The sequence below is a fragment of the Syngnathus leptorhynchus genome, unplaced genomic scaffold (assembly GCF_054491065.1).
Source record: "Syngnathus leptorhynchus isolate UIUO unplaced genomic scaffold, UIUO_Slep HiC_scaffold_25, whole genome shotgun sequence".
NCBI lineage: Eukaryota > Metazoa > Chordata > Actinopteri > Syngnathiformes > Syngnathidae > Syngnathus > Syngnathus leptorhynchus.
The window spans coordinates 2,017,651-2,037,500 of NW_028231992.1; positions in this window are offsets into that span (position 1 = coordinate 2,017,651).

A 19,850-nucleotide genomic window follows, 5' to 3' on the forward strand; every position below is an offset into this window, starting at 1 on the left:
GGAGCTATGGTGCTATGGAGCTCTGAAGCCATGGAGCTCTGGTGCTATGGAGCTCTGGAGCTCTGGAGGTATGGAGTTCTGGAGGTATGGAGCTATGGAGCCCTGGAGCTCTGGAGGTATGGAGCTATGGTGCTATGGAGCTCTGAAGCCATGGAGCTCTGGTGCTATGGAGCTCTGGAGCTCTGGAGGTATGGAGCTCTGGAGGTATGGAGCTCTGGAGGTATGGAGCTATGGAGCCCTGGAGCTCTGGAGGTATGGAGCTATGGTGCTATGGAGCTCTGAAGCCATGGAGCTCTGGTGCTATGGAGCTCTGGAGGTATGGAGCTCTGGAGGTATGGAGCTCTGGAGGTATGGAGCCCTGGAGCTCTGAAGGTATGGAGTTATGGTGCTATGGAGCTCTGAAGCCATGGAGCTCTGGTGCTATGGAGCTCTGGAGGTATGGAGCTCTGGAGGTATGGAGCTCTGGAGGTATGGAGCTATGGAGCCCTGGAGCTCTGGAGGTATGGAGCTATGGTGCTATGGAGCTCTGAAGCCATGGAGCTCTGGTGCTATGGAGCTCTGGAGGTATGGAGCTCTGGAGGTATGGAGCTCTGGAGGTATGGAGCTATGGAGCCCTGGAGCTCTGGAGGTATGGAGCTATGGTGCTATGGAGCTCTGAAGCCATGGAGCTCTGGTGCTATGGAGCTATGGAGCTCTGGTGCTATGGAGCTATGGAGGTATGGAGCCACCAGCCAGCACCCTCCGTGGCTGGATCAATGGAAGTGTTTTAGGTACCAGGCAGCCAAAGGGCCGAGGCCTCACGCTCGACCACGCCGGCGCAGAGTTCCAGCCGCTCGGATAAGCTCTGTCACTCACCCGCCGCGCAGCCACCGGTAACGGGGAAATGTCGCCGCCTTGTGGACACGCCGTTGTAAATGAATGGGCTTTCGCACTTAGTGCAATTTTCGCCAACTCTCTGACTTAGAGCTATGGAAGTATGGAGCTATGGAGCCACCAGCCACCCAGGCTGGAGCTATGGAGCTCTGGAGGTATGGAGCTCTGGTGCTATGGAAGTATGGAGCTCTGGTGCTATGGAAGTATGGAGCTATGGAGGTATGGAAGTATGGAGCTATGGAAGTATGGAGCTATGGAGCTCTGGAAGTATGGAGCTATGGAGCTCTGGAGGTATGGAGCCCTGGAGCTATGGAGCCCTGGAGCTATGGAAGTATGGAGCTCTGGTGCTATGGAGCTATGGAGCTCTGGTGCTATGGAGCTATGGAGCTATGGAGCTCTGGAGCTATGGAGCTCTGGAGGTATGGAGCTATGGAGCTATGGAGCTCTGGAGGTATGGAGCTATGGAGCTATGGAAGTATGGAGCTCTGGTGCTATGGAGCTATGGAGCTCTGGTGCTATGGAGCTATGGAGCTCTGGTGCTATGGAGCTATGGAGCTATGGAGCTCTGGAAGTATGGAGCTCTGGTGCTATGGAGCTATGGAGCTCTGGTGCTATGGAGCTATGGAGCTCTGGTGCTATGGAGCTCTGGTGCTATGGAGCTCTGGTGCTATGGAGCTATGGAGCTCTGGTGCTATGGAGCTCTGGAGGTATGGAGCTCTGGAGGTATGGAGCTCTGGAGGTATGGAGCTATGGAGCCCTGGAGCTCTGGAGGTATGGAGCTATTGTGCTATGGAGCTCTGAAGCCATGGAGCTCTGGTGCTATGGAGCTATGGAGCTCTGGTGCTATGGAGCTATGGAGCTATGGAGCTCTGGAAGTATGGAGCTCTGGTGCTATGGAGCTATGGAGCTCTGGTGCTATGGAGCTATGGAGCTCTGGTGCTATGGAGCTATGGAGCTCTGGTGCTATGGAGCTCTGGTGCTATGGAGCTCTGGTGCTATGGAGCTATGGAGCTCTGGTGCTATGGAGCTATGGAGCTCTGGAGGTATGGAGCTCTGGAGGTATGGAGCTCTGGAGGTATGGAGCTATGGAGCCCTGGAGCTCTGGAGGTATGGAGCTATGGTGCTATGGAGCTCTGAAGCCATGGAGCTCTGGTGCTATGGAGCTCTGGAGCTCTGGAGGTATGGAGCTCTGGAGGTATGGAGGTATGGAGCCCTGGAGCTCTGGAGGTATGGAGCTATGGAGCTCTGAAGCCATGGAGCTCTGGTGCTATGGAGCTCTGGAGCTCTGGAGGTATGGAGCTCTGGAGGTATGGAGCTCTGAAGGTATGGAACTATGGAGCCCTGGAGCTCTGGAGGTATGGAGCTATGGTGCTATGGAGCTCTGAAGCCATGGAGCTCTGGTGCTATGGAGCTCTGGAGGTATGGAGCTCTGGAGGTATGGAGCTCTGGAGGTATGGAGCCCTGGAGCTCTGGAGGTATGGAGCTATGGTGCTATGGAGCTCTGAAGCCATGGAGCTCTGGTGCTATGGAGCTCTGGAGGTATGGAGCTCTGGAGGTATGGAGCTCTGGAGGTATGGAGCTATGGAGCCCTGGAGCTCTGGAGGTATGGAGCTATGGTGCTATGGAGCTCTGAAGCCATGGAGCTCTGGTGCTATGGAGCTATGGAGCTCTGGTGCTATGGAGCTATGGAGGTATGGAGCCACCAGCCAGCACCCTCCGTGGCTGGATCAATGGAAGTGTTTTAGGTACCAGGCAGCCAAAGGGCCGAGGCCTCACGCTCGACCACGCCGGCGCAGAGTTCCAGCCGCTCGGATAAGCTCTGTCACTCACCCGCCGCGCAGCCACCGGTAACGGGGAAATGTCGCCGCCTGGCGGACACGCCGTTGTAAAGGAATGGGCTTTCGCACTTAGTGCAATTTTCGCCAACTCTCTGACTTAGAGCTATGGAAGTATGGAGCTATGGAGCCACCAGCCACCCAGGCTGGAGCTATGGAGCTCTGGAGGTATGGAGCTCTGGTGCTATGGAAGTATGGAGCTCTGGTGCTATGGAAGTATGGAGCTATGGAGGTATGGAAGTATGGAGCTATGGAAGTATGGAGCTATGGAGCTCTGGAAGTATGGAGCTATGGAGCTCTGGAGGTATGGAGCCCTGGAGCTATGGAGCCCTGGAGCTATGGAAGTATGGAGCTCTGGTGCTATGGAGCTATGGAGCTCTGGTGCTATGGAGCTATGGAGCTATGGAGCTCTGGAGCTATGGAGCTCTGGAGGTATGGAGCTATGGAGCTATGGAGCTCTGGAGGTATGGAGCTATGGAGCTATGGAAGTATGGAGCTCTGGTGCTATGGAGCTATGGAGCTCTGGTGCTATGGAGCTATGGAGCTCTGGTGCTATGGAGCTATGGAGCTATGGAGCTCTGGAAGTATGGAGCTCTGGTGCTATGGAGCTATGGAGCTCTGGTGCTATGGAGCTATGGAGCTCTGGTGCTATGGAGCTCTGGTGCTATGGAGCTCTGGTGCTATGGAGCTATGGAGCTCTGGTGCTATGGAGCTCTGGAGGTATGGAGCTCTGGAGGTATGGAGCTCTGGAGGTATGGAGCTATGGAGCCCTGGAGCTCTGGAGGTATGGAGCTATGGTGCTATGGAGCTCTGAAGCCATGGAGCTCTGGTGCTATGGAGCTATGGAGCTCTGGTGCTATGGAGCTATGGAGCTCTGGAAGTATGGAGCTCTGGTGCTATGGAGCTATGGAGCTCTGGTGCTATGGAGCTATGGAGCTCTGGTGCTATGGAGCTATGGAGCTCTGGTGCTATGGAGCTCTGGTGCTATGGAGCTCTGGTGCTATGGAGCTATGGAGCTCTGGTGCTATGGAGCTATGGAGCTCTGGTGCTATGGAGCTATGGAGCTCTGGTGCTATGGAGCTATGGAGCTCTGGTGCTATGGAGCTCTGGTGCTATGGAGCTCTGGTGCTATGGAGCTATGGAGCTCTGGTGCTATGGAGCTATGGAGCTCTGGAGGTATGGAGCTCTGGAGGTATGGAGCTCTGGAGGTATGGAGCTATGGAGCCCTGGAGCTCTGGAGGTATGGAGCTATGGTGCTATGGAGCTCTGAAGCCATGGAGCTCTGGTGCTATGGAGCTCTGGAGCTCTGGAGGTATGGAGCTCTGGAGGTATGGAGCTATGGAGCCCTGGAGCTCTGGAGGTATGGAGCTATGGTGCTATGGAGCTCTGAAGCCATGGAGCTCTGGTGCTATGGAGCTCTGGAGGTATGGAGCTCTGGAGGTATGGAGCTCTGGAGGTATGGAGCTATGGAGCCCTGGAGCTCTGGAGGTATGGAGCTATGGTGCTATGGAGCTCTGAAGCCATGGAGCTCTGGTGCTATGGAGCTCTGGAGGTATGGAGCTCTGGAGGTATGGAGCTCTGGAGGTATGGAGCTATGGAGCCCTGGAGCTCTGGAGGTATGGAGCTATGGTGTTATGGAGCTCTGAAGCCATGGAGCTCTGGTGCTATGGAGCTATGGAGCTCTGGTGCTATGGAGCTATGGAGGTATGGAGCCACCAGCCAGCACCCTCCGTGGCTGGATCAATGGAAGTGTTTTAGGTACCAGGCAGCCAAAGGGCCGAGGCCTCACGCTCGACCACGCCGGCGCAGAGTTCCAGCCGCTCGGATAAGCTCTGTCACTCACCCGCCGCGCAGCCACCGGTAACGGGGAAATGTCGCCGCCTTGTGGACACGCCGTTGTAAATGAATGGGCTTTCGCACTTAGTGCAATTTTCGCCAACTCTCTGACTGGAGCTATGGAAGTATGGAGCTATGGAGCCACCAGCCACCCAGGCTGGAGCTATGGAGCTCTGGAGGTATGGAGCTCTGGTGCTATGGAAGTATGGAGCTATGGAGCTATGGAAGTATGGAGCTATGGAGCTATGGAGCTCTGGAAGTATGGAGCTATGGAGCTCTGGAGGTATGGAGCTATGGAGCCCTGGAGCCCTGGAGCTATGGAGCCCTGGAGCTATGGAGCTATGGAGCCCTGGAGCTATGGAGCTATGGAGCCCTGGAGCTATGGAGCTATGGAGCTCTGGTGCTATGGAGCTATGGAGCTCTGGTGCTATGGAGCTATGGAGCTCTGGTGCTATGGAGCTATGGAGCTCTGGTGCTATGGAGCTATGGAGCTCTGGAAGTATGGAGCTATGGAGCTCTGGAGGTATGGAGCTATGGAGCTCTGGAAGTATGGAGCTATGGAGCCCTGGAGCTATGGAGCCCTGGAGCTATGGAAGTATGGAGCTCTGGTGCTATGGAGCTATGGAGCTCTGGTGCTATGGAGCTATGGAGCTCTGGAGCTATGGAGCTCTGGAGGTATGGAGCTATGGAGCTCTGGAGGTATGGAGCTATGGAGCTATGGAAGTATGGAGCTCTGGTGCTATGGAGCTATGGAGCTCTGGTGCTATGGAGCTATGGAGCTCTGGTGCTATGGAGCTATGGAGCTATGGAGCTCTGGAAGTATGGAGCTCTGGTGCTATGGAGCTATGGAGCTCTGGTGCTATGGAGCTATGGAGCTCTGGTGCTATGGAGCTATGGAGCTCTGGTGCTATGGAGCTATGGTGCTATGGAGCTCTGGTGCTATGGAGCTATGGAGCTCTGGTGCTATGGAGCTATGGAGCTCTGGAGGTATGGAGCTCTGGAGGTATGGAGCTCTGGAGGTATGGAGCTTTGGAGCCCTGGAGCTCTGGAGGTATGGAGCTATGGTGCTATGGAGCTCTGAAGCCATGGAGCTCTGGTGCTATGGAGCTATGGAGCTCTGGTGCTATGGAGCTATGGAGGTATGGAGCTATGGAGCCCTGGAGCTCTGGAGGTATGGAGCTATGGTGCTATGGAGCTCTGAAGCCATGGAGCTCTGGTGCTATGGAGCTCTGGAGCTCTGGAGGTATGGAGCTCTGGAGGTATGGAGCTATGGAGCCCTGGAGCTCTGGAGGTATGGAGCTATGGTGCTATGGAGCTCTGAAGCCATGGAGCTCTGGTGCTATGGAGCTCTGGAGCTCTGGAGGTATGGAGCTCTGGAGGTATGGAGCTCTGGAGGTATGGAGCTATGGAGCCCTGGAGCTCTGGAGGTATGGAGCTATGGTGCTATGGAGCTCTGAAGCCATGGAGCTCTGGTGCTATGGAGCTCTGGAGGTATGGAGCTCTGGAGGTATGGAGCTCTGGAGGTATGGAGCTATGGAGCCCTGGAGCTCTGGAGGTATGGAGCTATGGTGCTATGGAGCTCTGGCCATGGAGCTCTGGTGCTATGGAGCTATGGAGCTCTGGTGCTATGGAGCTATGGAGGTATGGAGCCACCAGCCAGCACCCTCCGTGGCTGGATCAATGGAAGTGTTTTAGGTACCAGGCAGCCAAAGGGCCGAGGCCTCACGCTCGACCACGCCGGCGCAGAGTTCCAGCCGCTCGGATAAGCTCTGTCACTCACCCGCCGCGCAGCCACCGGTAACGGGGAAATGTCGCCGCCTTGTGGACACGCCGTTGTAAATGAATGGGCTTTCGCACTTAGTGCAATTTTCGCCAACTCTCTGACTTAGAGCTATGGAAGTATGGAGCTATGGAGCCACCAGCCACCCAGGCTGGAGCTCTGGAGCTCTGGAGGTATGGAGCTCTGGTGCTATGGAAGTATGGAGCTCTGGTGCTATGGAAGTATGGAGCTATGGAGGTATGGAAGTATGGAGCTATGGAAGTATGGAGCTATGGAGCTCTGGAAGTATGGAGCTATGGAGCTCTGGAGGTATGGAGCCCTGGAGCTATGGAGCCCTGGAGCTATGGAAGTATGGAGCTCTGGTGCTATGGAGCTATGGAGCTCTGGTGCTATGGAGCTATGGAGCTATGGAGCTCTGGAGCTATGGAGCTCTGGAGGTATGGAGCTATGGAGCTATGGAGCTCTGGAGGTATGGAGCTATGGAGCTATGGAAGTATGGAGCTCTGGTGCTATGGAGCTATGGAGCTCTGGTGCTATGGAGCTATGGAGCTCTGGTGCTATGGAGCTATGGAGCTATGGAGCTCTGGAAGTATGGAGCTCTGGTGCTATGGAGCTATGGAGCTCTGGTGCTATGGAGCTATGGAGCTCTGGTGCTATGGAGCTCTGGTGCTATGGAGCTCTGGTGCTATGGAGCTATGGAGCTCTGGTGCTATGGAGCTCTGGAGGTATGGAGCTCTGGAGGTATGGAGCTCTGGAGGTATGGAGCTATGGAGCCCTGGAGCTCTGGAGGTATGGAGCTATTGTGCTATGGAGCTCTGAAGCCATGGAGCTCTGGTGCTATGGAGCTATGGAGCTCTGGTGCTATGGAGCTATGGAGCTATGGAGCTCTGGAAGTATGGAGCTCTGGTGCTATGGAGCTATGGAGCTCTGGTGCTATGGAGCTATGGAGCTCTGGTGCTATGGAGCTATGGAGCTCTGGTGCTATGGAGCTCTGGTGCTATGGAGCTCTGGTGCTATGGAGCTATGGAGCTCTGGTGCTATGGAGCTATGGAGCTCTGGAGGTATGGAGCTCTGGAGGTATGGAGCTCTGGAGGTATGGAGCTATGGAGCCCTGGAGCTCTGGAGGTATGGAGCTATGGTGCTATGGAGCTCTGAAGCCATGGAGCTCTGGTGCTATGGAGCTCTGGAGCTCTGGAGGTATGGAGCTCTGGAGGTATGGAGCTATGGAGCCCTGGAGCTCTGGAGGTATGGAGCTATGGTGCTATGGAGCTCTGAAGCCATGGAGCTCTGGTGCTATGGAGCTCTGGAGCTCTGGAGGTATGGAGCTCTGGAGGTATGGAGCTCTGGAGGTATGGAGCTATGGAGCCCTGGAGCTCTGGAGGTATGGAGCTATGGTGCTATGGAGCTCTGAAGCCATGGAGCTCTGGTGCTATGGAGCTCTGGAGGTATGGAGCTCTGGAGGTATAGAGCTCTGGAGGTATGGAGCTATGGAGCCCTGGAGCTCTGGAGGTATGGAGCTATGGTGCTATGGAGCTCTGAAGCCATGGAGCTCTGGTGCTATGGAGCTCTGGAGGTATGGACCTCTGGAGGTATGGAGCTCTGGAGGTATGGAGCTATGGAGCCCTGGAGCTCTGGAGGTATGGAGCTATGGTGCTATGGAGCTCTGAAGCCATGGAGCTCTGGTGCTATGGAGCTATGGAGCTCTGGTGCTATGGAGCTATGGAGGTATGGAGCCACCAGCCAGCACCCTCCGTGGCTGGATCAATGGAAGTGTTTTAGGTACCAGGCAGCCAAAGGGCCGAGGCCTCACGCTCGACCACGCCGGCGCAGAGTTCCAGCCGCTCGGATAAGCTCTGTCACTCACCCGCCGCGCAGCCACCGGTAACGGGGAAATGTCGCCGCCTTGTGGACACGCCGTTGTAAATGAATGGGCTTTCGCACTTAGTGCAATTTTCGCCAACTCTCTGACTGGAGCTATGGAAGTATGGAGCTATGGAGCCACCAGCCACCCAGGCTGGAGCTATGGAGCTCTGGAGGTATGGAGCTCTGGTGCTATGGAAGTATGGAGCTATGGAGCTATGGAAGTATGGAGCTATGGAGCTCTGGAAGTATGGAGCTATGGAGCTCTGGAGGTATGGAGCTATGGAGCCCTGGAGCCCTGGAGCTATGGAGCCCTGGAGCTATGGAGCTATGGAGCCCTGGAGCTATGGAGCTATGGAGCCCTGGAGCTATGGAGCTATGGAGCTCTGGTGCTATGGAGCTATGGAGCTCTGGTGCTATGGAGCTATGGAGCTCTGGTGCTATGGAGCTATGGAGCTCTGGTGCTATGGAGCTATGGAGCTCTGGAAGTATGGAGCTATGGAGCTCTGGAGGTATGGAGCTATGGAGCTCTGGAGGTATGGAGCTATGGAGCCCTGGAGCTATGGAGCCCTGGAGCTATGGAAGTATGGAGCTCTGGTGCTATGGAGCTATGGAGCTCTGGTGCTATGGAGCTATGGAGCTCTGGAGCTATGGAGCTCTGGAGGTATGGAGCTATGGAGCTCTGGAGGTATGGAGCTATGGAGCTATGGAAGTATGGAGCTCTGGTGCTATGGAGCTATGGAGCTCTGGTGCTATGGAGCTATGGAGCTCTGGTGCTATGGAGCTATGGAGCTATGGAGCTCTGGAAGTATGGAGCTCTGGTGCTATGGAGCTATGGAGCTCTGGTGCTATGGAGCTATGGAGCTCTGGTGCTATGGAGCTATGGAGCTCTGGTGCTATGGAGCTATGGTGCTATGGAGCTCTGGTGCTATGGAGCTATGGAGCTCTGGTGCTATGGAGCTATGGAGCTCTGGAGGTTTGGAGCTCTGGAGGTATGGAGCTCTGGAGGTATGGAGCTTTGGAGCCCTGGAGCTCTGGAAGTATGGAGCTATGGTGCTATGGAGCTCTGAAGCCATGGAGCTCTGGTGCTATGGAGCTATGGAGCTCTGGTGCTATGGAGCTATGGAGGTATGGAGCCACCAGCCAGCACCCTCCGTGGCTGGATCAATGGAAGTGTTTTAGGTACCAGGCAGCCAAAGGGCCGAGGCCTCACGCTCGACCACGCCGGCGCAGAGTTCCAGCCGCTCGGATAAGCTCTGTCACTCACCCGCCGCGCAGCCACCGGTAACGGGGAAATGTCGCCGCCTGGCGGACACGCCGTTGTAAATGAATGGGCTTTCGCACTTAGTGCAATTTTCGCCAACTCTCTGACTTAGAGCTATGGAAGTATGGAGCTATGGAGCCACCAGCCACCCAGGCTGGAGCTATGGAGCTCTGGAGGTATGGAGCTCAGGTGCTATGGAAGTATGGAGCTATGGAGCTATGGAAGTATGGAGCTATGGAGCTATGGAGCTCTGGAAGTATGGAGCTATGGAGCTCTGGAGGTATGGAGCTATGGAGCCCTGGAGCCCTGGAGCTATGGAGCTCTGGTGCTATGGAGGTATGGAGCTCTGGAGGTATGGAGCTCTGGAGGTATGGAGCTATGGAGCTATGGAGCCCTGGAGCTATGGAGCTATGGAGCCCTGGAGCTATGGAGCTATGGAGCCCTGGAGCTATGGAGCTATGGAGCTCTGGTGCTATGGAGCTATGGAGCTCTGGTGCTATGGAGCTATGGAGCTCTGGTGCTATGGAGCTATGGAGCTCTGGTGCTATGGAGCTATGGAGCTCTGGAAGTATGGAGCTATGGAGCTCTGGAGGTATGGAGCTATGGAGCCCTGGAGCTATGGAGCCCTGGAGCTATGGAAGTATGGAGCTCTGGTGCTATGGAGCTATGGAGCTCTGGTGCTATGGAGCTATGGAGCTCTGGAGCTATGGAGCTCTGGAGGTATGGAGCTATGGAGCTATGGAGCTCTGGAGGTATGGAGCTATGGAGCTATGGAAGTATGGAGCTCTGGTGCTATGGAGCTATGGAGCTCTGGTGCTATGGAGCTATGGAGCTCTGGTGCTATGGAGCTATGGAGCTATGGAGCTCTGGAAGTATGGAGCTCTGGTGCTATGGAGCTATGGAGCTCTGGTGCTATGGAGCTATGGAGCTCTGGTGCTATGGAGCTATGGAGCTCTGGTGCTATGGAGCTCTGGTGCTATGGAGCTCTGGTGCTATGGAGCTATGGAGCTCTGGTGCTATGGAGCTATGGAGCTCTGGAGGTATGGAGCTCTGGAGGTATGGAGCTCTGGAGGTATGGAGCTTTGGAGCCCTGGAGCTCTGGAGGTATGGAGCTATGGTGCTATGGAGCTCTGAAGCCATGGAGCTCTGGTGCTATGGAGCTCTGGAGCTCTGGAGGTATGGAGCTCTGGAGGTATGGAGCTATGGAGCCCTGGAGCTCTGGAGGTATGGAGCTATGGTGCTATGGAGCTCTGAAGCCATGGAGCTCTGGTGCTATGGAGCTCTGGAGCTCTGGAGGTATGGAGTTCTGGAGGTATGGAGCTATGGAGCCCTGGAGCTCTGGAGGTATGGAGCTATGGTGCTATGGAGCTCTGAAGCCATGGAGCTCTGGTGCTATGGAGCTCTGGAGCTCTGGAGGTATGGAGCTCTGGAGGTATGGAGCTCTGGAGGTATGGAGCTATGGAGCCCTGGAGCTCTGGAGGTATGGAGCTATGGTGCTATGGAGCTCTGAAGCCATGGAGCTCTGGTGCTATGGAGCTCTGGAGGTATGGAGCTCTGGAGGTATGGAGCTCTGGAGGTATGGAGCTATGGAGCCCTGGAGCTCTGAAGGTATGGAGTTATGGTGCTATGGAGCTCTGAAGCCATGGAGCTCTGGTGCTATGGAGCTCTGGAGGTATGGAGCTCTGGAGGTATGGAGCTCTGGAGGTATGGAGCTATGGAGCCCTGGAGCTCTGGAGGTATGGAGCTATGGTGCTATGGAGCTCTGAAGCCATGGAGCTCTGGTGCTATGGAGCTCTGGAGGTATGGAGCTCTGGAGGTATGGAGCTCTGGAGGTATGGAGCTATGGAGCCCTGGAGCTCTGGAGGTATGGAGCTATGGTGCTATGGAGCTCTGAAGCCATGGAGCTCTGGTGCTATGGAGCTATGGAGCTCTGGTGCTATGGAGCTATGGAGGTATGGAGCCACCAGCCAGCACCCTCCGTGGCTGGATCAATGGAAGTGTTTTAGGTACCAGGCAGCCAAAGGGCCGAGGCCTCACGCTCGACCACGCCGGCGCAGAGTTCCAGCCGCTCGGATAAGCTCTGTCACTCACCCGCCGCGCAGCCACCGGTAACGGGGAAATGTCGCCGCCTTGTGGACACGCCGTTGTAAATGAATGGGCTTTCGCACTTAGTGCAATTTTCGCCAACTCTCTGACTTAGAGCTATGGAAGTATGGAGCTATGGAGCCACCAGCCACCCAGGCTGGAGCTCTGGAGCTCTGGAGGTATGGAGCTCTGGTGCTATGGAAGTATGGAGCTCTGGTGCTATGGAAGTATGGAGCTATGGAGGTATGGAAGTATGGAGCTATGGAAGTATGGAGCTATGGAGCTCTGGAAGTATGGAGCTATGGAGCTCTGGAGGTATGGAGCCCTGGAGCTATGGAGCCCTGGAGCTATGGAAGTATGGAGCTCTGGTGCTATGGAGCTATGGAGCTCTGGTGCTATGGAGCTATGGAGCTATGGAGCTCTGGAGCTATGGAGCTCTGGAGGTATGGAGCTATGGAGCTATGGAGCTCTGGAGGTATGGAGCTATGGAGCTATGGAAGTATGGAGCTCTGGTGCTATGGAGCTATGGAGCTCTGGTGCTATGGAGCTATGGAGCTCTGGTGCTATGGAGCTATGGAGCTATGGAGCTCTGGAAGTATGGAGCTCTGGTGCTATGGAGCTATGGAGCTCTGGTGCTATGGAGCTATGGAGCTCTGGTGCTATGGAGCTCTGGTGCTATGGAGCTCTGGTGCTATGGAGCTATGGAGCTCTGGTGCTATGGAGCTCTGGAGGTATGGAGCTCTGGAGGTATGGAGCTCTGGAGGTATGGAGCTATGGAGCCCTGGAGCTCTGGAGGTATGGAGCTATTGTGCTATGGAGCTCTGAAGCCATGGAGCTCTGGTGCTATGGAGCTATGGAGCTCTGGTGCTATGGAGCTATGGAGCTATGGAGCTCTGGAAGTATGGAGCTCTGGTGCTATGGAGCTATGGAGCTCTGGTGCTATGGAGCTATGGAGCTCTGGTGCTATGGAGCTATGGAGCTCTGGTGCTATGGAGCTCTGGTGCTATGGAGCTCTGGTGCTATGGAGCTATGGAGCTCTGGTGCTATGGAGCTATGGAGCTCTGGAGGTATGGAGCTCTGGAGGTATGGAGCTCTGGAGGTATGGAGCTATGGAGCCCTGGAGCTCTGGAGGTATGGAGCTATGGTGCTATGGAGCTCTGAAGCCATGGAGCTCTGGTGCTATGGAGCTCTGGAGCTCTGGAGGTATGGAGCTCTGGAGGTATGGAGGTATGGAGCCCTGGAGCTCTGGAGGTATGGAGCTATGGAGCTCTGAAGCCATGGAGCTCTGGTGCTATGGAGCTCTGGAGCTCTGGAGGTATGGAGCTCTGGAGGTATGGAGCTCTGGAGGTATGGAGCTATGGAGCCCTGGAGCTCTGGAGGTATGGAGCTATGGTGCTATGGAGCTCTGAAGCCATGGAGCTCTGGAGGTATGGAGCTCTGGAGGTATGGAGCTATGGAGCCCTGGAGCTCTGGAGGTATGGAGCTATGGTGCTATGGAGCTCTGAAGCCATGGAGCTCTGGTGCTATGGAGCTCTGGAGGTATGGAGCTCTGGAGGTATGGAGCTCTGGAGGTATGGAGCTATGGAGCCCTGGAGCTCTGGAGGTATGGAGCTATGGTGCTATGGAGCTCTGAAGCCATGGAGCTCTGGTGCTATGGAGCTATGGAGCTCTGGTGCTATGGAGCTATGGAGGTATGGAGCCACCAGCCAGCACCCTCCGTGGCTGGATCAATGGAAGTGTTTTAGGTACCAGGCAGCCAAAGGGCCGAGGCCTCACGCTCGACCACGCCGGCGCAGAGTTCCAGCCGCTCGGATAAGCTCTGTCACTCACCCGCCGCGCAGCCACCGGTAACGGGGAAATGTCGCCGCCTGGCGGACACGCCGTTGTAAATGAATGGGCTTTCGCACTTAGTGCAATTTTCGCCAACTCTCTGACTTAGAGCTATGGAAGTATGGAGCTATGGAGCCACCAGCCACCCAGGCTGGAGCTATGGAGCTCTGGAGGTATGGAGCTCTGGTGCTATGGAAGTATGGAGCTCTGGTGCTATGGAAGTATGGAGCTATGGAGGTATGGAAGTATGGAGCTATGGAAGTATGGAGCTATGGAGCTCTGGAAGTATGGAGCTATGGAGCTCTGGAGGTATGGAGCCCTGGAGCTATGGAGCCCTGGAGCTATGGAAGTATGGAGCTCTGGTGCTATGGAGCTATGGAGCTCTGGTGCTATGGAGCTATGGAGCTATGGAGCTCTGGAGCTATGGAGCTCTGGAGGTATGGAGCTATGGAGCTATGGAGCTCTGGAGGTATGGAGCTATGGAGCTATGGAAGTATGGAGCTCTGGTGCTATGGAGCTATGGAGCTCTGGTGCTATGGAGCTATGGAGCTCTGGTGCTATGGAGCTATGGAGCTATGGAGCTCTGGAAGTATGGAGCTCTGGTGCTATGGAGCTATGGAGCTCTGGTGCTATGGAGCTATGGAGCTCTGGTGCTATGGAGCTCTGGTGCTATGGAGCTCTGGTGCTATGGAGCTATGGAGCTCTGGTGCTATGGAGCTCTGGAGGTATGGAGCTCTGGAGGTATGGAGCTCTGGAGGTATGGAGCTATGGAGCCCTGGAGCTCTGGAGGTATGGAGCTATGGTGCTATGGAGCTCTGAAGCCATGGAGCTCTGGTGCTATGGAGCTATGGAGCTCTGGTGCTATGAAGCTATGGAGCTATGGAGCTCTGGAAGTATGGAGCTCTGGTGCTATGGAGCTATGGAGCTCTGGTGCTATGGAGCTATGGAGCTCTGGTGCTATGGAGCTATGGAGCTCTGGTGCTATGGAGCTCTGGTGCTATGGAGCTCTGGTGCTATGGAGCTATGGAGCTCTGGTGCTATGGAGCTATGGAGCTCTGGAGGTATGGAGCTCTGGAGGTATGGAGCTCTGGAGGTATGGAGCTATGGAGCCCTGGAGCTCTGGAGGTATGGAGCTATGGTGCTATGGAGCTCTGAAGCCATGGAGCTCTGGTGCTATGGAGCTCTGGAGCTCTGGAGGTATGGAGCTCTGGAGGTATGGAGCTATGGAGCCCTGGAGCTCTGGAGGTATGGAGCTATGGTGCTATGGAGCTCTGAAGCCATGGAGCTCTGGTGCTATGGAGCTCTGGAGCTCTGGAGGTATGGAGCTCTGGAGGTATGGAGCTCTGGAGGTATGGAGCTATGGAGCCCTGGAGCTCTGGAGGTATGGAGCTATGGTGCTATGGAGCTCTGAAGCCATGGAGCTCTGGTGCTATGGAGCTCTGGAGGTATGGAGCTCTGGAGGTATGGAGCTCTGGAGGTATGGAGCTATGGAGCCCTGGAGCTCTGGAGGTATGGAGCTATGGTGCTATGGAGCTCTGAAGCCATGGAGCTCTGGTGCTATGGAGCTCTGGAGGTATGGAGCTCTGGAGGTATGGAGCTCTGGAGGTATGGAGCTATGGAGCCCTGGAGCTCTGGAGGTATGGTGCTATGGAGCTCTGGTGCTATGGAGCTATGGAGCTCTGGTGCTATGGAGCTATGGAGCTCTGGAGGTATGGAGCTCTGGAGGTATGGAGCTCTGGAGGTATGGAGCTTTGGAGCCCTGGAGCTCTGGAGGTATGGAGCTATGGTGCTATGGAGCTCTGAAGCCATGGAGCTCTGGTGCTATGGAGCTCTGGAGCTCTGGAGGTATGGAGCTCTGGAGGTATGGAGCTATGGAGCCCTGGAGCTCTGGAGGTATGGAGCTATGGTGCTATGGAGCTCTGAAGCCATGGAGCTCTGGTGCTATGGAGCTCTGGAGCTCTGGAGGTATGGAGCTCTGGAGGTATGGAGCTATGGAGCCCTGGAGCTCTGGAGGTATGGAGCTATGGTGCTATGGAGCTCTGAAGCCATGGAGCTCTGGTGCTATGGAGCTCTGGAGCTCTGGAGGTATGGAGCTCTGGAGGTATGGAGCTCTGGAGGTATGGAGCTATGGAGCCCTGGAGCTCTGGAGGTATGGAGCTATGGTGCTATGGAGCTCTGAAGCCATGGAGCTCTGGTGCTATGGAGCTCTGGAGGTATGGAGCTCTGGAGGTATGGAGCTCTGGAGGTATGGAGCTATGGAGCCCTGGAGCTCTGGAGGTATGGAGCTATGGTGCTATGGAGCTCTGAAGCCATGGAGCTCTGTTGCTATGGAGCTATGGAGCTCTGGTGCTATGGAGCTATGGAGGTATGGAGCCACCAGCCAGCACCCTCCGTGGCTGGATCAATGGAAGTGTTTTAGGTACCAGGCAGCCAAAGGGCCGAGGCCTCACGCTCGACCACGCCGGCGCAGAGTTCCAGCCGCTCGGATAAGCTCTGTCACTCACCCGCCGCGCAGCCACCGGTAACGGGGAAATGTCGCCGCCTGGCGGACACGCCGTTGTAAATGAATGGGCTTTCGCACTTAGTGCAATTTTCGCCAACTCTCTGACTTAGAGCTATGGAAGTATGGAGCTATGGAGCCACCAGCCACCCAGGCTGGAGCTATGGAGCTCTGGAGGTATGGAGCTCAGGTGCTATGGAAGTATGGAGCTATGGAGCTCTGGAAGTATGGAGCTATGGAGCTATGGAGCTCTGGAAGTATGGAGCTATGGAGCTCTGGAGGTATGGAGCTATGGAGCCCTGGAGCCCTGGAGCTATGGAGCTCTGGTGCTATGGAGGTATGGAGCTCTGGAGGTATGGAGCTCTGGAGGTATGGAGCTATGGAGCTATGGAGCCCTGGAGCCCTGGAGCTATGGAGCTATGGAGCCCTGGAGCTATGGAGCTATGGAGCCCTGGAGCTATGGAGCTATGGAGCTCTGGTGCTATGGAGCTATGGAGCTCTGGTGCTATGGAGCTATGGAGCTCTGGTGCTATGGAGCTATGGAGCTCTGGTGCTATGGAGCTATGGAGCTCTGGAAGTATGGAGCTATGGAGCTCTGGAGGTATGGAGCTATGGAGCCCTGGAGCTATGGAGCCCTGGAGCTATGGAAGTATGGAGCTCTGGTGCTATGGAGCTATGGAGCTCTGGTGCTATGGAGCTATGGAGCTCTGGAGCTATGGAGCTCTGGAGGTATGGAGCTATGGAGCTATGGAGCTCTGGAGGTATGGAGCTATGGAGCTATGGAAGTATGGAGCTCTGGTGCTATGGAGCTATGGAGCTCTGGTGCTATGGAGCTATGGAGCTCTGGTGCTATGGAGCTATGGAGCTCTGGAAGTATGGAGCTCTGGTGCTATGGAGCTATGGAGCTCTGGTGCTATGGAGCTATGGAGCTCTGGTGCTATGGAGCTATGGAGCTCTGGTGCTATGGAGCTCTGGTGCTACGGAGCTCTGGTGCTATGGAGCTATGGAGCTCTGGTGCTATGGAGCTATGGAGCTCTGGAGGTATGGAGCTCTGGAGGTATGGAGCTCTGGAGGTATGGAGCTTTGGAGCCCTGGAGCTCTGGAGGTATGGAGCTATGGTGCTATGGAGCTCTGAAGCCATGGAGCTCTGGTGCTATGGAGCTCTGGAGCTCTGGAGGTATGGAGCTCTGGAGGTATGGAGCTATGGAGCCCTGGAGCTCTGGAGGTATGGAGCTATGGTGCTATGGAGCTCTGAAGCCATGGAGCTCTGGTGCTATGGAGCTCTGGAGCTCTGGAGGTATGGAGCTCTGGAGGTATGGAGCTATGGAGCCCTGGAGCTCTGGAGGTATGGAGCTATGGTGCTATGGAGCTCTGAAGCCATGGAGCTCTGGTGCTATGGAGCTCTGGAGGTATGGAGCTCTGGAGGTATGGAGCTCTGGAGGTATGGAGCTATGGAGCCCTGGAGCTCTGGAGGTATGGAGCTATGGTGCTATGGAGCTCTGAAGCCATGGAGCTCTGGTGCTATGGAGCTCTGGAGGTATGGAGCTCTGGAGGTATGGAGCTCTGGAGGTATGGAGCTATGGAGCCCTGGAGCTCTGGAGGTATGGAGCTATGGTGCTATGGAGCTCTGAAGCCATGGAGCTCTGGTGCTATGGAGCTCTGGAGGTATGGAGCTCTGGAGGTATGGAGCTCTGGAGGTATGGAGCTATGGAGCCCTGGAGCTCTGGAGGTATGGAGCTATGGTGCTATGGAGCTCTGAAGCCATGGAGCTCTGGTGCTATGGAGCTATGGAGCTCTGGTGCTATGGAGCTATGGAGGTATGGAGCCACCAGCCAGCACCCTCCGTGGCTGGATCAATGGAAGTGTTTTAGGTACCAGGCAGCCAAAGGGCCGAGGCCTCACGCTCGACCACGCCGGCGCAGAGTTCCAGCCGCTCGGATAAGCTCTGTCACTCACCCGCCGCGCAGCCACCGGTAACGGGGAAATGTCGCCGCCTGGCGGACACGCCGTTGTAAATGAATGGGCTTTCGCACTTAGTGCAATTTTCGCCAACTCTCTGACTTAGAGCTATGGAAGTATGGAGCTATGGAGCCACCAGCCACCCAGGCTGGAGCTATGGAGCTCTGGAGGTATGGAGCTCAGGTGCTATGGAAGTATGGAGCTATGGAGCTATGGAAGTATGGAGCTATGGAGCTATGGAGCTCTGGAAGTATGGAGCTATGGAGCTCTGGAGGTATGGAGCTATGGAGCCCTGGAGCCCTGGAGCTATGGAGCTCTGGTGCTATGGAGGTATGGAGCTCTGGAGGTATGGAGCTCTGGAGGTATGGAGCTATGGAGCTATGGAGCCCTGGAGCTATGGAGCTATGGAGCCCTGGAGCTATGGAGCTATGGAGCCCTGGAGCTATGGAGCTATGGAGCTCTGGTGCTATGGAGCTATGGAGCTCTGGTGCTATGGAGCTATGGAGCTCTGGTGCTATGGAGCTATGGAGCTCTGGTGCTATGGAGCTATGGAGCTCTGGAAGTATGGAGCTATGGAGCTCTGGAGGTATGGAGCTATGGAGCCCTGGAGCTATGGAGCCCTGGAGCTATGGAAGTATGGAGCTCTGGTGCTATGGAGCTATGGAGCTCTGGTGCTATGGAGCTATGGAGCTCTGGAGCTATGGAGCTCTGGAGGTATGGAGCTATGGAGCTATGGAGCTCTGGAGGTATGGAGCTATGGAGCTATGGAAGTATGGAGCTCTGGTGCTATGGAGCTATGGAGCTCTGGTGCTATGGAGCTATGGAGCTCTGGTGCTATGGAGCTATGGAGCTATGGAGCTCTGGAAGTATGGAGCTCTGGTGCTATGGAGCTATGGAGCTCTGGTGCTATGGAGCTATGGAGCTCTGTTGCTATGGAGCTATGGAGCTCTGGTGCTATGGAGCTCTGGTGCTATGGAGCTCTGGTGCTATGGAGCTATGGAGCTCTGGTGCTATGGAGCTATGGAGCTCTGGAGGTATGGAGCTCTGGAGGTATGGAGCTCTGGAGGTATGGAGCTTTGGAGCCCTGGAGCTCTGGAGGTATGGAGCTATGGTGCTATGGAGCTCTGAAGCCATGGAGCTCTGGTGCTATGGAGCTCTGGAGCTCTGGAGGTATGGAGCTCTGGAGGTATGGAGCTATGGAGCCCTGGAGCTCTGGAGGTATGGAGCTATGGTGCTATGGAGCTCTGAAGCCATGGAGCTCTGGTGCTATGGAGCTCTGGAGCTCTGGAGGTATGGAGCTCTGGAGGTATGGAGCTATGGAGCCCTGGAGCTCTGGAGGTATGGAGCTATGGTGCTATGGAGCTCTGAAGCCATGGAGCTCTGGTGCTATGGAGCTCTGGAGCTCTGGAGGTATGGAGCTCTGGAGGTATGGAGCTCTGGAGGTATGGAGCTATGGAGCCCTGGAGCTCTGGAGGTATGGAGCTATGGTGCTATGGAGCTCTGAAGCCATGGAGCTCTGGTGCTATGGAGCTCTGGAGGTATGGAGCTCTGGAGGTATGGAGCTCTGGAGGTATGGAGCTATGGAGCCCTGGAGCTCTGGAGGTATGGAGCTATGGTGCTATGGAGCTCTGAAGCCATGGAGCTCTGGTGCTATGGAGCTCTGGAGGTATGGAGCTCTGGAGGTATGGAGCTCTGGAGGTATGGAGCTATGGAGCCCTGGAACTCTGGAGCTATGGTGCTATGGAGCTCTGAAGCCATGGAGCTCTGGTGCTATGGAGCTCTGGAGGTATGGAGCTCTGGAGGTATGGAGCTCTGGAGGTATGGAGCTATGGAGCCCTGGAGCTCTGGAGGTATGGAGCTATGGTGCTATGGAGCTCTGAAGCCATGGAGCTCTGGTGCTATGGAGCTATGGAGCTCTGGTGCTATGGAGCTATGGAGGTATGGAGCCACCAGCCAGCACCCTCCGTGGCTGGATCAATGGAAGTGTTTTAGGTACCAGGCAGCCAAAGGGCCGAGGCCTCACGCTCG